Consider the following 13,437-nt stretch of genomic DNA (forward strand, 5'->3'; position numbering starts at 1 on the left):
TGTCAGCCAGGTAGCCGGATGAGAGAGCTCCAGCTCCTGATCGTGCTGAGGGGTGTTTATTGGAAGGTTCCGTCATCATTGCCTTCACTTCGGTGATGTCAATCATCTTCTATTACTGGCTCTTTCTTCCCGTGGAGCTCAGCCCTAAAACAGAAACTTCAATGGAAGAAAGAGAACAAAGAGATACTGGGTCGGGGGAAAGAGAGAGAGATACTGGGGTATTTCCTCAGGATCAATGCAACAGTTGTAGGACATAAATTGTCTCTTTGTATGGCTATGCCCTTGGAACCAAGGAGCCAGCTGCGGGATGAGAGAAAATGTCCTGTTTTTCAACAGCCTGGCATTTTCTCCCCTTGTTGATAGCCAACCAGGGTCAGTAAGCCTGTCTAGTCCGCTCTCTCAGGACTGTTCCAACCACAGCAGCAGAGCCACAGGACGACCCACGTCCCCATTCTGAGCATTTTACCTGAATTTAGAAAGACAAATTCCACATCAGCTGATATGAGGAGACAGGGTTCTCCTAGTTCTGCTGCTGCTCAGACATCCCACACCTGCACGGGTGTATACTTTTTGTTCAGTTTTTTAAAAAAGAAGTATTTATTAGAGCCTGCTATGCACTATGTGCTGGAAACACAAGGATGAATCAGACCTGGTCCCCGCCCATTGAGGTCCAGGTATGGAGGGAACCCAATTCAAAGACAGAACATAACACTTAAGTGAGAAACATTTTGATAGAGGTAACATAGACCTTGGGCCCATCTTGTCAACCCCCTGTGAAAGTGGTCCACTCTGGGTTTTCTAGGTTCTAGTTTTCCTCATTTCAAGCTCAAAGTGAAAAATAAAAAGAATGCAAGTGTACCAGATGGCCCTTTTTGCAGTCATGGCTGAATCATACATTTCCCTCTGGATAGTTGAAAATGTTGGTGGGCTCCCACTTTGTTCTGAATGTCCTCTTTCTCTTACTAGAGCTCACCACACATGCACATGCAGCAGCCAGGCAGCTGCGCACTAACAGATTCCAGCAAGTCAGAAAACTTGAGTTTTACTTCCCTGGCTTTTAGGCTGACTGTGATGTTGAACAGCTCATGTAAACTCCCTGAGCTTTCATTTCCGCTTCTGTAAAATGGAGCAGTTGGACTAACTCTCCTTGGGTATCTGTGTGTAGTGAGAGCTCCTCAGGAAAGCATCACATCTTCCTCTACTCGGGAGCCACCACCCACAGATACCAGGTATACATCAGGGATTCAGTGCTCACTGAATGTATGTATGAATAAATGACTGTTTATAGAGCAAAGGGAAGCATAGGATCAATCAACAAGTATTTTTTAAGCTTTTTTTTTTTTTTTTTAGTTTTCCTTTTTACGGGGAGTAGGTGATTAGGTTTATTTATTTATTTTTGGAAGAGGTACTGGGGATTGCGCACAGGACCTCATGCATGCTAAGCATGTGCTCTACCACTAGAACTATACCCTGCCCCCAATCAAAAAGTATTTTTGAATGTCTACTAAGTACACTGTAAAGTGTTTCTCCTATGATCCCCTTACCTCCTTACAAAGGGGGACCTTGTAAGTCATAAAGACTGTTGATGCATACAATGTTCTCAAGATGAGCTCTCAGTCGTTCTCAATGTCAGCAAGAGAAGAATCTGTTTGTATTGTGAGTGTTTTTATATCAATGGACCTGAGAGACCCAAAGCCCCCTCTCGTGGAAAAGAGAAAATGACACCCCATTCCAAGTCCATAGAGGGGGAAATCTGATGGAGTGAACTGACAGGGAGCCAGGACCTGGCAAGAGTAGAGGGGTAAACAGACTGAGGGACCTGGAAGAAGGTGTGAGGAGGAACTCTTTGATCCTGAAGCTGACATGGAGTAGACTGGTAGACGACTGGATGGGAAAGCAAAGCACCCCCTCAGCTCCATGTGTGTGCGTGATCTTCTGTCAGAAAAATTTCCTTTCTGGTACTGGACTGCACTTTCACGTGCTTTCTGACATAGCAGGCCTAGTTAAAGAGTTAACGAAATATTCAAATAAGCATTTACAGAGCACTCCCAAAGTGCCAGGCCCTACTTAAGTTCAGGAACATAAAAATGAACAATAAACAGCCCCTGCCTCAAAAATCCCCACCCAATTAGCTCCATGCCGTCTGCTCTGCCCTCCACCAGCACAAATCCAACCCCACCCTGGAGACCCAGCCCCGGTTCCACCGAACCCAGAGTCCCTTGAGCTACTCACAGTCCACAGTGAACTCCCGTCACTTCTGAAATTTAGTTCCACCACATCCCTAGGTTTTATGAAGTGCATGTCATCTCCCTGGCTAGACTTGAGCTTCCTGAGGACAGACACCTCAGGAAGAATTCGTTAGAATTTTCCATGTAGGAGCCTCATCAGTGGGTTATATCAGACCAAGCTCAGACTGAGTCTGAGCCTTCAAATCGAGGACAGTCTCCACTGTCTAGCACAGTGCCTGCCGCTTGCAGATGCTTTATAAACTCTGTAGTAGCAAAGTCTACATTCAACTCTCCAGCACGTCCATAGGCAAAAACAATCCGAAACCGAGAGGGTAAGAATGAGCAAACAGAAACCATGCCTTGCCTCTTCCCTCCTCTTGGCTTGAACGAAGTCACACCACCTTTTCTCACTCCTATCTGGAGGATTCCAGGGAGGACTTCCTTGTTAACCTTCTCCTCGGCCCCACAAGTATCACCCAGCACTCAAGGCTAGCCTCTCCTCTGTCTTTGAGCCTATTTCCTACAGTCTCTGGAATGAGTCAGGTGTAGTAAGTGCTGATGTTCTGTACCCCTAACGTTTGCTCCAAGTAGTATCACCTCTTCCTTTACCGTTGGGCTGTTTCCAAACAAGGTGTGACGCCAAGAGCCTCAGCAGCCTGGGCAAACACCTCCCATGCTGCAGTTGCTGTTTCTCAAACCCTCTTGGACCTGAAGCCTAGAGGGTCTTCCACCAACCCAGTTCCCTCTCCTTTAGGCAGGAGCGCTTAGGCCACGGCCACCTTCCTGACAAACGAGGAGGCCTGCTTTGACCCAGTGCTCCAGGGCAGGGTTTGGGGCAAGAGAGGAGCCTCTCCTCCTTGGTCCTCTCTGCTTCCCACCTTACGTGGCCACAGAATTCGGGGAAATTATAAACAGCCAGGACGCAGCAACTTCCCAAACAATAACACTGCTGTTGCCGACATCGTGCCAAGGATGAGAGTGGGGAAGACAGAGGGGAAACAGACCGTGTCATCCTCTCTTTGCCAACCTTTAGCACTCACTTTCCTGCCAGATATTAAGCTAGAAAATGTCACTCGGTATAAGGAAATTCAAATAAGCAAAAAGACTTGGGGAAGAAATCAAAGCATGTTGGTAGGTAGGGAGGCAGGAAGAAGGAAGGGAGGGAATGAGTTATGCTGCCAAGTTATCAGTCACCCTCTCATGTTCTTAAGAATCCTTTATTTCTTTTGCTTGTCTAGTTCTAATTCCCAGATTCCCATAAAGCACATGGTCCTACCTGTTACCTAACAAAGCCAGATTCACTTAGCCTGAGCCACCGCAAGAAGCTGGGACCCTCTAACTGGGAACCTTCCACAGTCTTCAAGTGACTTACAGCAGTACCAACAGTTGAAATGAAAGTTCTAATCTCTTCCCTCCTTCTGTTGCTGCTACTAATGCTGATGTCTGTGATATCTAGCAGCCAAAATCCAGGTAAAAATAGAAAAAAAATTTTTTGAGATTAATTTTTTTGAAAGGGAAAAAGTGGGGAGAAAATGTGGCAAAACAGAAAAGAGCATGACCACACATGCAGTAAAATATAGCCTCTTCAGGCTACAGGGATGAGGGTCAAGTTAGCCTTTCTCAGTGTCTGTTTCCTCATTTGCTCACTTACAAAAAGGAAAGAACTGTACATAAATCCAAAGAGGGCTGTGAGAGTTAAAGGAGCCAGTGTGTATGAAGGTATCTGTAGGCAGTTGAGTATAGCTCAAGTGGTAGAGTGCATCCTTAGGATGCATGTGGTCCTGAGTTCACTTCCCAGTACCTCCTCTTAAAAAAGTTATACGTAAACCTAATTACCTCATCACCAAAAAAAAAAAATTCTTTTAAGTGTCTGCAACTGTACCTGGCAAGGGAAAAAAAAATGGCTCCTCAAAGATTTGCTGCCTTACCTCTCCCCCAATCCCTGTTCCAGAGAGTAATGAATTTCCCCTCTGGTGGCGGTGGCAGGAAGGTGTTGAAGTCAACACTGTACACCTGTAGACAATAAGGAATCCCTCAATTATATTCTTTCTAGTGCACCAGATGTGTCCCAACAATTTTTTACCATTTTACCAATTTTACCATTTCATGATAAGGTGATAAACTAGAAAAGTCACACCACCAGGTAGTACCATGTTTGAAGCTGTAGCCACACCAAGCCCTGTTTGAACAGCTCACCTTTGGGAAGCAGACCTTGGGTTAGGGGTTCTGAATTGGCTCCAGCTTTCACTACAGCCCAAGTGGCCAGGCCCTTAGCAGTACAACTGTGCAGAAGGGACCGATCCCCATGTGTGCTGCCACTTGAGGGAAACATCTCCCAAGGGCTACTTTGAAATGAAATAGCTTTGTAACATACTTAGCATCGACTCGTGGTCCTAAAATCAGGAGTTCACCCTACTCCATCCCAATTTCTAACATCCCCTCCATTACAGAGAGAGCTCTCTGGAAGCTGCTGGGCCACACAGCCTTAGGGCCTAGAACACCCTTCTGGAAGGAAAGGCTTTTCCACCACCAGGACTGACACCAAGGCTAGAGTCCTCAGCCTGGATTCAAAGCTCCAGCCACAGCTGCCTTTCCCGTCCACCCCTCCTCGCACTAACCAGGCCTCTGGGCTCCACTCAACTAGACCTCGGGCTGTTCCCGAGCTGCTCCTGTGCTTTCCCACCAGCTCAACTTTGCTCACACAACCTGCCTAAAACCACCTCCCCTCCAGCCTCCCTTGACTCCACCCAGGATCAGATATGAGCTCTCCCTCATGTGAACAAGCTTAGCCCTAACTTGACTCTCTCTGCACTTTTCATGTTCTGCCTTAAGTTGAGGTGTTGGCGTGCATCTCCCACCCCCACCCCTGCCCTTCTATCTGCAGCCTCCCCATTGGCACAGACTGGTGTATTGTTTCCACATCGCTCACATTATCCGGCACAGTGCTCAGTAAATATTTGCTAAGTGAAAAAATAAAGCCTCAGATTTCTACGTTCAAAATGTTGCCTTTAGAAGACTTGACACCTGGGTTTCATAGCAGCTCTATTGACATTAGGGATGGATAATTCTTTGCTGTAGGGGTGCTGTTCTATGCGTTGTAACCTGTTTAGCAACATTCGCCTGGCCTCTACCCACTAGAAGCCAGTAGCAGCCTCTCCCCTACCTCCTCCCAGTTAATACAGCCAAAAATATCTCCAGTCATTGCCAAACTTCCCCTGGAGGTGGAAACCACCCTCCAGTTGAGAGCCGCTGCTTTATACCAATAATCCCTACACATGGAGAGATTTTTTGACTCCCGGAACTTTTAGAATCAAATTTGAATTCAGGGCAACTGCAATCCAAATCCTGGCTCCATCACTTACTTTGAAACCCTGGATAGGATGCTTAAAATTTTTGAACCTCAGTCTTACTATCTTAAAATGAATAAAATACCACTTAGTGAATACAACTGCTGTGAAGACTAAATGACTGCTCATACGAACCTAGTAAGAGTTCAATAAATGTAACTGAGTAAAACAGCTAAAGTAGCTCCTAAGGCACAAGAGCGACAGGTTGGGGAAAGCGCACTCCGCCGCCAGGTGGCACAATGACAAACCACATCGGTTCAGTGATGCCCAGGCTCGATCCTTGTTTCCCAGGCCAGCATAGTTTGCAACACAGGACCAAGTCTGGAGGAAGGAAGTAATACTCCTTCAGCCCCTAGAGAACTTTCTCAAAATAAAATCTGATCCTACCTTATCTCTTTAAAAGAAAAACACATACATGCTTAATATGCTTTTTACAGGGGAGGGGGGAAAAATGAAATTGGTAAGAAGCGATGACAATGTTAGGAAATAAATTACTTACAATAATAGAATACGCATTACTTATAAGATTATTTATAACTTATAAAATGACCTGTACCAATAGCACCTACGTGTTAAACAATCCTTTGTGGCAGGCTGTCCTCAGCACTTCACATGTATTACACTTCATGTGTCCTCACAGAAATCTAATGTATTTTTTTAACTTTTCATTTCTCAGACTTAAATATTGTTGTAAAAATAATCAGAGTTCCAATATATCCTCCATCCAGATTTTTTTCAAATAACACCAGACATAACCATAATACAATTATCAAAACCAGAAAATTAGCAATGATACAATACTACTAGCTAATGGACAAATGTTCAGAGTTTGTTAATCATCCATTGATGTCCTTTTCCCGGTCAGAATCCAATCCAAGATCCTACACTGAAGAAAGTTATCATCTCTCCTGGTCTCCTCCAATCCAGGGCACTTTCTCAGAACTTCCTTGTCTTCCAGGCCCTTGACACTTTTGAAGAGCACTGTCAATTATTTTACAGAACGTCCCTCAATTTGGACTTATCTGATGTTTCCTCATGATTAAATTCAGATTATGATTTTTGGCAAAAACACCACAGAAGTGATGTTTGCCTTCTTGGTGCAACACATCAGAAGGCCCACGTTAACAGTATCTCTTGATGTTAAGTTTGAACACTGCTTAAGGCGGTGTCCATAAAGATACTGTTTTCCCATTGAAAATAATAAGTATCTTCTGGAGAGACACTTTGAGCTATGCAAATAGCCTGTTTCTTCTAATCATACTTTTGCCAATTAATTTTAAAAATCCATTGATGATTCTTGCCTACAAGTATTACTGTGGCCTTAGCCAAATGGTGATTTTCTATTTCCATCATTCCTTTTATAGTTAGTAACAGAGATTCTACTGTAAGAAAGATCTGTTCCTTCTCTCCCATTTATTTAGGTATTCAATTATTTATTTATGTAAGTAAAGACCCAGGAATATTTGTGGACTATAACTCATTACTATCCTTATTTACAACGTTGCTCATATTGTCCCAAAACTGGTACCTTTTTGACGTGTCAATTCTTCCGCAGTTCCTGACTTTCTCACACCAAAAGATGTCCACCTTGTACTTCCCTTCCCCAGTCCTGGAGTCACCCATTTCTCCACAGAGACCTGGTTCCTTTCATGGGACAATGATACTCACAAACCTTGGGCACTAGGTATTGCCCATTGCTCCTAGGTGCTATTGCGTCTAGGCCCTCTGGTGGACAGAGCTAGGAAACAGATATAGGTACCTACACTTGTGTACTATTTTTAGCCTCATTTTACAAATTATGTAAATGAGGCACAGAAAAGTTAAGCAACTTGCCCAAAATCACAACACTAATATGTAGTGGAACTGAGAAGTCAGAATAATAGATCTACCCCAAAACCTAACAAGTGGAAGTAACTTCTTTACAGCAGAGAACAATAAGCCTAACACTCCAGCATAGATGCTCACTTTGGGAAATAATTAGAAGTCTGTAGTAAAATCCAAATAATAACCATCATATACTGAAAACCGTACTTGGGCACTGCATCCACAGTGGCTCATTTATTCCTAACAACTCTGCAAGGTGGATACCAATACTCTCTCTTTACAAACCAGACAACCAAAGATCACAGAAGCTAAATGACTTCTGCAACATTACGTACATAATTGACAAAGCAAGCAGTTGACCCCAGGTCTGTATGGATGTAAAGTCCATGCTTGTTCCACTGTACCACTATTTTCCAAAACTGATCTTATGTACAACTTAAATAAGTTTTAACTTTAATAGTCATATGTTTTAATGCATCTTAGAAAAAAATCTAAGTATCAAACATGTAATCTCACAGAAAATATTGCACAAATGAAGATGTTATGTAAATTAAATTTATTTAAAGAAATAAAGTATGAAATAAATAACAGTAGAGGTGGTATAAGCTATAGCAAAAATCATAAAAGTGTTCCAAAAATGTCTGATGTTTGTTTTGAGGGACATAATACTTAGTAACATGCAGCTTCATATTCAGTTACACCATGAAATTAGGGTCATGCAGGGCTGCAAAAAGAACAACAGACTAAGAGTCTTGGACCTGGATTTTAGCTCCAGATGAGTCATCTTTACCTTGGTGAACTTGGGCTTTTCACTTGCTCTCTTTGGGTCTCACTTTCCTCACCTGACAAAAAAAGAGATAGTGATTTATAATTAGTACAACCCTTTTAAAAGCAACTTGGTAATTATATAAAGAAACATAAAACTGTTCTTAACTTTTGTCCCAGTAATTCCACTTGGGAAATCTTCCTCAAGGCACAAATGCAACATTTGGAAAACAGTTACAAGCACAAAGAAATTTATCAATATCCAAAAATAATATAATCTAAATATTCAGCAATGAGAGAACAGTTAAATAATCTGAAGTGCATATACTTGGGAGTATATAATTCTGTCATGAGTGTTGTGAGACAACACAGGAACAAGCTTACAAAGTGAACAAAAAGAAATTTGTTCACATGGTATGGTTATCATTACATTGAAAATTTATATACAGGAAATGTACTAAAATTCCAACAGTTGTTAACAGTAAAGATTTTTTTATTTGTACTTTATAAGTTTTCTCTAATAAAGTTACATTGCGTTAAAAAGAAAAAAGAAAAACATCTCAATGAACTGGTACCACTAATAATCCCCATGATGTCATCTGGCTCTAATATTCCGTGCCTTTTCTCTGGAACCAGAAATGGAGGTCAGGTGAAAAATATTAGAAAAGCTTAGATGGCAGGGGCTATGCCTGTTGAAATTACTTTAACACCACTTAAAACAGCACATGAGAACAATTTGGAAACCAGCACTTGGAGAAATGACGCAACACCCTCCATCTGTGTGGCAGAAAGGGCACGAGTCTGGGAAATAGGGGAGTTGGATGGAGCCAGAAGCTGCTCTAAGGGCCCTCTCTAGACAGCTTGTCTGTCTGCTTATTACAGAAACATAAATGTGCCTATGATGTGTCAGGAGCCGTGTAGCTGAATGACTACTGAGCCACTGGTTCAGAGTCCAGGGAAGGAGATAGATTTATAGTTTGCTAGCACTGCCACGACAAAATACCACAGACTGGGTGGCTTAAACAACAGTAACTTAATTTCTCACAATTTTGAAAGCTGGTCATTCCTCTGTGCGTGTAACATGCCTGGTGTCTCTCTGTGTGCCCAAATCTCTTCTTATAAAGATTCAAATCAGACTGGATTAGAGCCCACCATAAGGGCCTCATTTTAACTTAATGATCTCTTTAAAGGCCCTATCTCCAAAAACAGTCATTCTGACTTATTAAGAGTTACGGCTTCATTGAGTTTTAAAGGGACACAATTCAGTCCACAACATATTTCAAACAACAAACTGTAAGTGTAATTGGCAATGAGAGAGCTGCATTCGAATGCCATGGGGAAACAGGTGAAGACATAATTAATTCTGACAGGAAAGATCAGAAACCCCTATTCAGAGGAAACATTATCTGGGCCAAGTTCTAGCCCCAGAATCTCTATAAAACATCATACTTGATGATCATACAAATATTTTAGGTATGACAAAGTGGGAATAAGATAGCATCAGGTGATAAGACAGCCTTGAATAGAGGCCTAAAGGGGCAAGGATTTGTTCCAGAGGAACAAAGATAAATATTGTCTTCTTATGGTTAAACTGCAACTATGCATTCAAATACAACCAAACATGGAGGTCAGGTGAAGTTCCTGACTGCTTTATGGAATAATCTACTCCTTGCTCTCATTCCTAAGTCTTGAGGATTTTCATGTGTGTAGAGGGGATCTTAATGGAGGGAGGTTGTAAGGTCTTGATTAACCCTTACCTTTTGTCCTCTCTTCTATCCAGAAGCTGTTCCTTCTTCCCCTACCTCCAGCCTAGATTTTCTCTAGGCTAGACTATAAACCTCAATTCCTTATCCATTTAAAATACTTCTCTCCTGAAGTGCCCTAGAATCCCTGAGTAAAAAAGGAAAAGAAATGGAGCTGCACTGACCTAGGCAGCACAATGATGGGGGATGGTTTCTTTTGGCCCCTTCCCTTTCCAGTGCCTGGAAGTGACCTGTTTCCTTCCGACAGGGGTCGCCAGAGGCCACAGGGACCAACGCCAAGATTGGTCTGGAGGAGGCTCCAGGAAGGCGCCCAAGAATGTGACTGCAAAGGTCAGTAATTGAACATCAACAACAGCGATGTATCATCAAGATCCCAACTCACTCCCTCGAGTCCCTCTGAGACGAATGCAGATGTTACCTGAGCTGACCTCACACTTTCCCCTCTCCACCAGCCCACCACATGCAGCACCAACACTTATTTTCTTCCTGAGTCACAGGCAAGAGCTGAGGCAAGGGCTCCAAGGTCCAGGGGAGAGCTGCCTGAATCTCTGGCTGCCCAAACCCCCTTTCCCTTTTTTCCCCCAACAATCCAGGGCTGCTTTCTAAGATCTTCCTGAATCCTATTCTCAATCTTACTTTACTCACAGGTTAGATTGAAATCAGAGAGGCAAAATGACTTGCTTGAAGTAAAGCAGCCACTAAAAGGCAGACACCTAGGTCTTCCTCCTCACTTTTGGGTCTCTCTAATGATACTCTCATGCCTCTTCCAGATCTGCCACCAAATTCTTGCCCATACAGGTCAGGCAAAACAACCTAGAAACCCTGGTGCTCATAGAACTGGATGTGGTGACTGTTTTTGTTGACCCTTTGCCACACCCACTGCAGTATGAGAAAGAGGAGAGGAAGATGCCAAGTGAAGCCCTGCCCTCAAACATATTAACCCTCCTAAGCAGCAAACCCTTTATTTCAGATTGGTTCCTGAGAGCCTCTGAAAGAAAACTCACAACAGTGCCCCGGCTGCCAGTGCCCCTGTGATCATTTCAAGGGCAGGGTAAAGAAAACCAGTAAGTTGCAAAAGAATGACCTTCCTTAAACTTGGTCACTCTGTGGAATCAACTAGGGATGAAGCAGGTGTTGAAAAGAGACAAGAGAGATGAAGTGGAGACCAGGATAAGCACACACCTTAGCCCTTTCTACTCAATGTCACCTTGTAAGGAAATAGAAAGAGCAAAATATAATTCTCTTAAGACTAGAGAGGTTTAGCAAAATTCTTTAATGACAGAATGCCATTGCTTATCAAAGTGGACAGAGACAGGGTTGTGGAGACCTGGTCATTGATCTCTGACAATTACACCAGTGTTGATGTCAAATAGAACTTGATTCATCCCTAGTCTAACTGTTTAAATGTCATAGAAAAAGTAACCTGGCAAATGTTAAACTGATTGATACTATGATATTATCAAGAATAAGATAAATCACTGTTGATGGAAGTAAAATACAATTTAGTAGTAATTATCAAAAACTTAAATGTGTGTTCCTTTTAACAAGTAATCTGGATGCTTTAAGATCTCTACTATAGAATACTAGCATGGATACTCAAAGATATATGTACAAGAATACTAATTATAGCAGTATTTGTATTGACAAAGAAATGAAAATTTTAAATGTTCATCATTAACAGACTTACTGTGTGATCATTTCACAATGTATAAAATACCAAATTGTTACGTTATGCACCTGAAACTAATATAATGTTATATGTCAATTATACTTCAGTTTAAAAAATTCATCAAAAGCATATTGGGCAATTCTGCTGTTGTCAAAAATAATTAGATAGATAATTATTATTACTGATTGGAAAGATATCCACAATATACTAAGTGAAAAAAAGGTGCAGAGGCCCACACCCATTTCAAACACATCACAAAAATAAATTTCAGTGGATTAAAAAGATAAATTTGAAAGACAAACTTGTAAGGGAATGCAGAAGAATATTCATGCCTTGAGGTAGGAAAGAATTTCTTAAACAAGGTACAAAAAGTATGTCGTAATGGAAAAAATTAATAAATCTGACTTCATTGAAATTAAGAAATTTGGCCACCAAGAAGATAAAATGACAATCTACAGAGGAGAGGTAATGTCTGCAACATATATAATCGACAAAGGGTTAATATTCAAACTATATAAGGAACTCCTATAGATCAATGAGAGGAAGGCAGGTAACACAACAAATAGACAAAAGACTTGAACAGGCGCTTCAGAGACAAGAAATCCAAATAGCTAATCAACATGTGAAATGGCACACAAACTTACTAGTAACTGGGAAAACATGAATTAAACCCAAACAGAGATCACTGTACATGATCAGATTGACAACAACTTTAATTAATGTGCGACAGTACCAAGTGTTGGCAGAGAGCAGAATAAAGAAACTCTCATCTTCTGCTAATGGAAGCATAAAGTGGTAAATCACTTGGAAAAAGTGCTGGTGGTTTTCTACTAAAGTTTAAGCTCTGTGACCAAGCAATTCCACTCTCAGATGTATACTCAAAAGGAATACATGCTTATGTACACTGGGAGACATGTACAAGGGTTTCATAGCATTGTTCATAAGTACCCCAAACTGAAAAGTAGCCAATGAATAAGCAGGAGTATATTTGAATATTATATATCCATTGAGAATGAACAATAACAAAATAACATAAATGAATCTTACAAACATAATGTTGAGTAAAAGGGAAAAAAGAGAATAGTTATGGCATGATTTCATATACATAAAGTTCAAAAAAATTAAACTATTTAGGAATGTATATACAGGTGGTAAAACTATAAAAAAAAAAAAAAGTAAATGCTTACTATAATAGTGGGGGACTATCACTGTGATGGGGAGAGGATAGTGATCAGAAAGAGGAGGGTTGCTGGCAATATTCTATTTCTAGACCTGGGTAGTTCCATGAATATTCTCTTTGTACCTATTTATTGAACTGCACACGTAAGTTTTATGAACTTCTGTAGACGTATAATATTGTGCAATAATTAAAGACTTTGTAAAAGTACAGAGAAAAACAATATTTATAGTATGAGCTCATTTTTGTTTTTAAACTATTATGTTTACATACAAAAAGGTATGGAGAATATACTATTATGTACAAAATAAATAAGCACGTAAGTTTTCCACTGTATGAGTCTTTTAACACTTTTAAAGCTCTTATAAAAATTAAATTTTAAAAATGTCTTTAACAGTAGTCTCTCCCTTTTGTTTTCAACCTAGACACCAGTGACACCACAAAAAGCCAAGCAAGCACTCCAGAGCCTGCCAGCAATCTCTCAGACAATGGATGTCAGCTGGTAAGCTTTGCTCTGCCTTTATAGGAGCTCTGAGAGCCCACCTTCCCAATGAAACATTCTCAGTCAACAGGGAGTAAGCACACCTTGAAGATGCCCTTCTCCCACCTCAAGCTCCTCATCCCTGTACCTACTCCCTAAACCATTCTAGTGTTCTCCCAAAAA

The sequence above is a fragment of the Camelus dromedarius genome, chromosome 9, assembly GCF_036321535.1.
Source record: "Camelus dromedarius isolate mCamDro1 chromosome 9, mCamDro1.pat, whole genome shotgun sequence".
Taxonomy (NCBI): Eukaryota; Metazoa; Chordata; class Mammalia; order Artiodactyla; family Camelidae; genus Camelus; species Camelus dromedarius.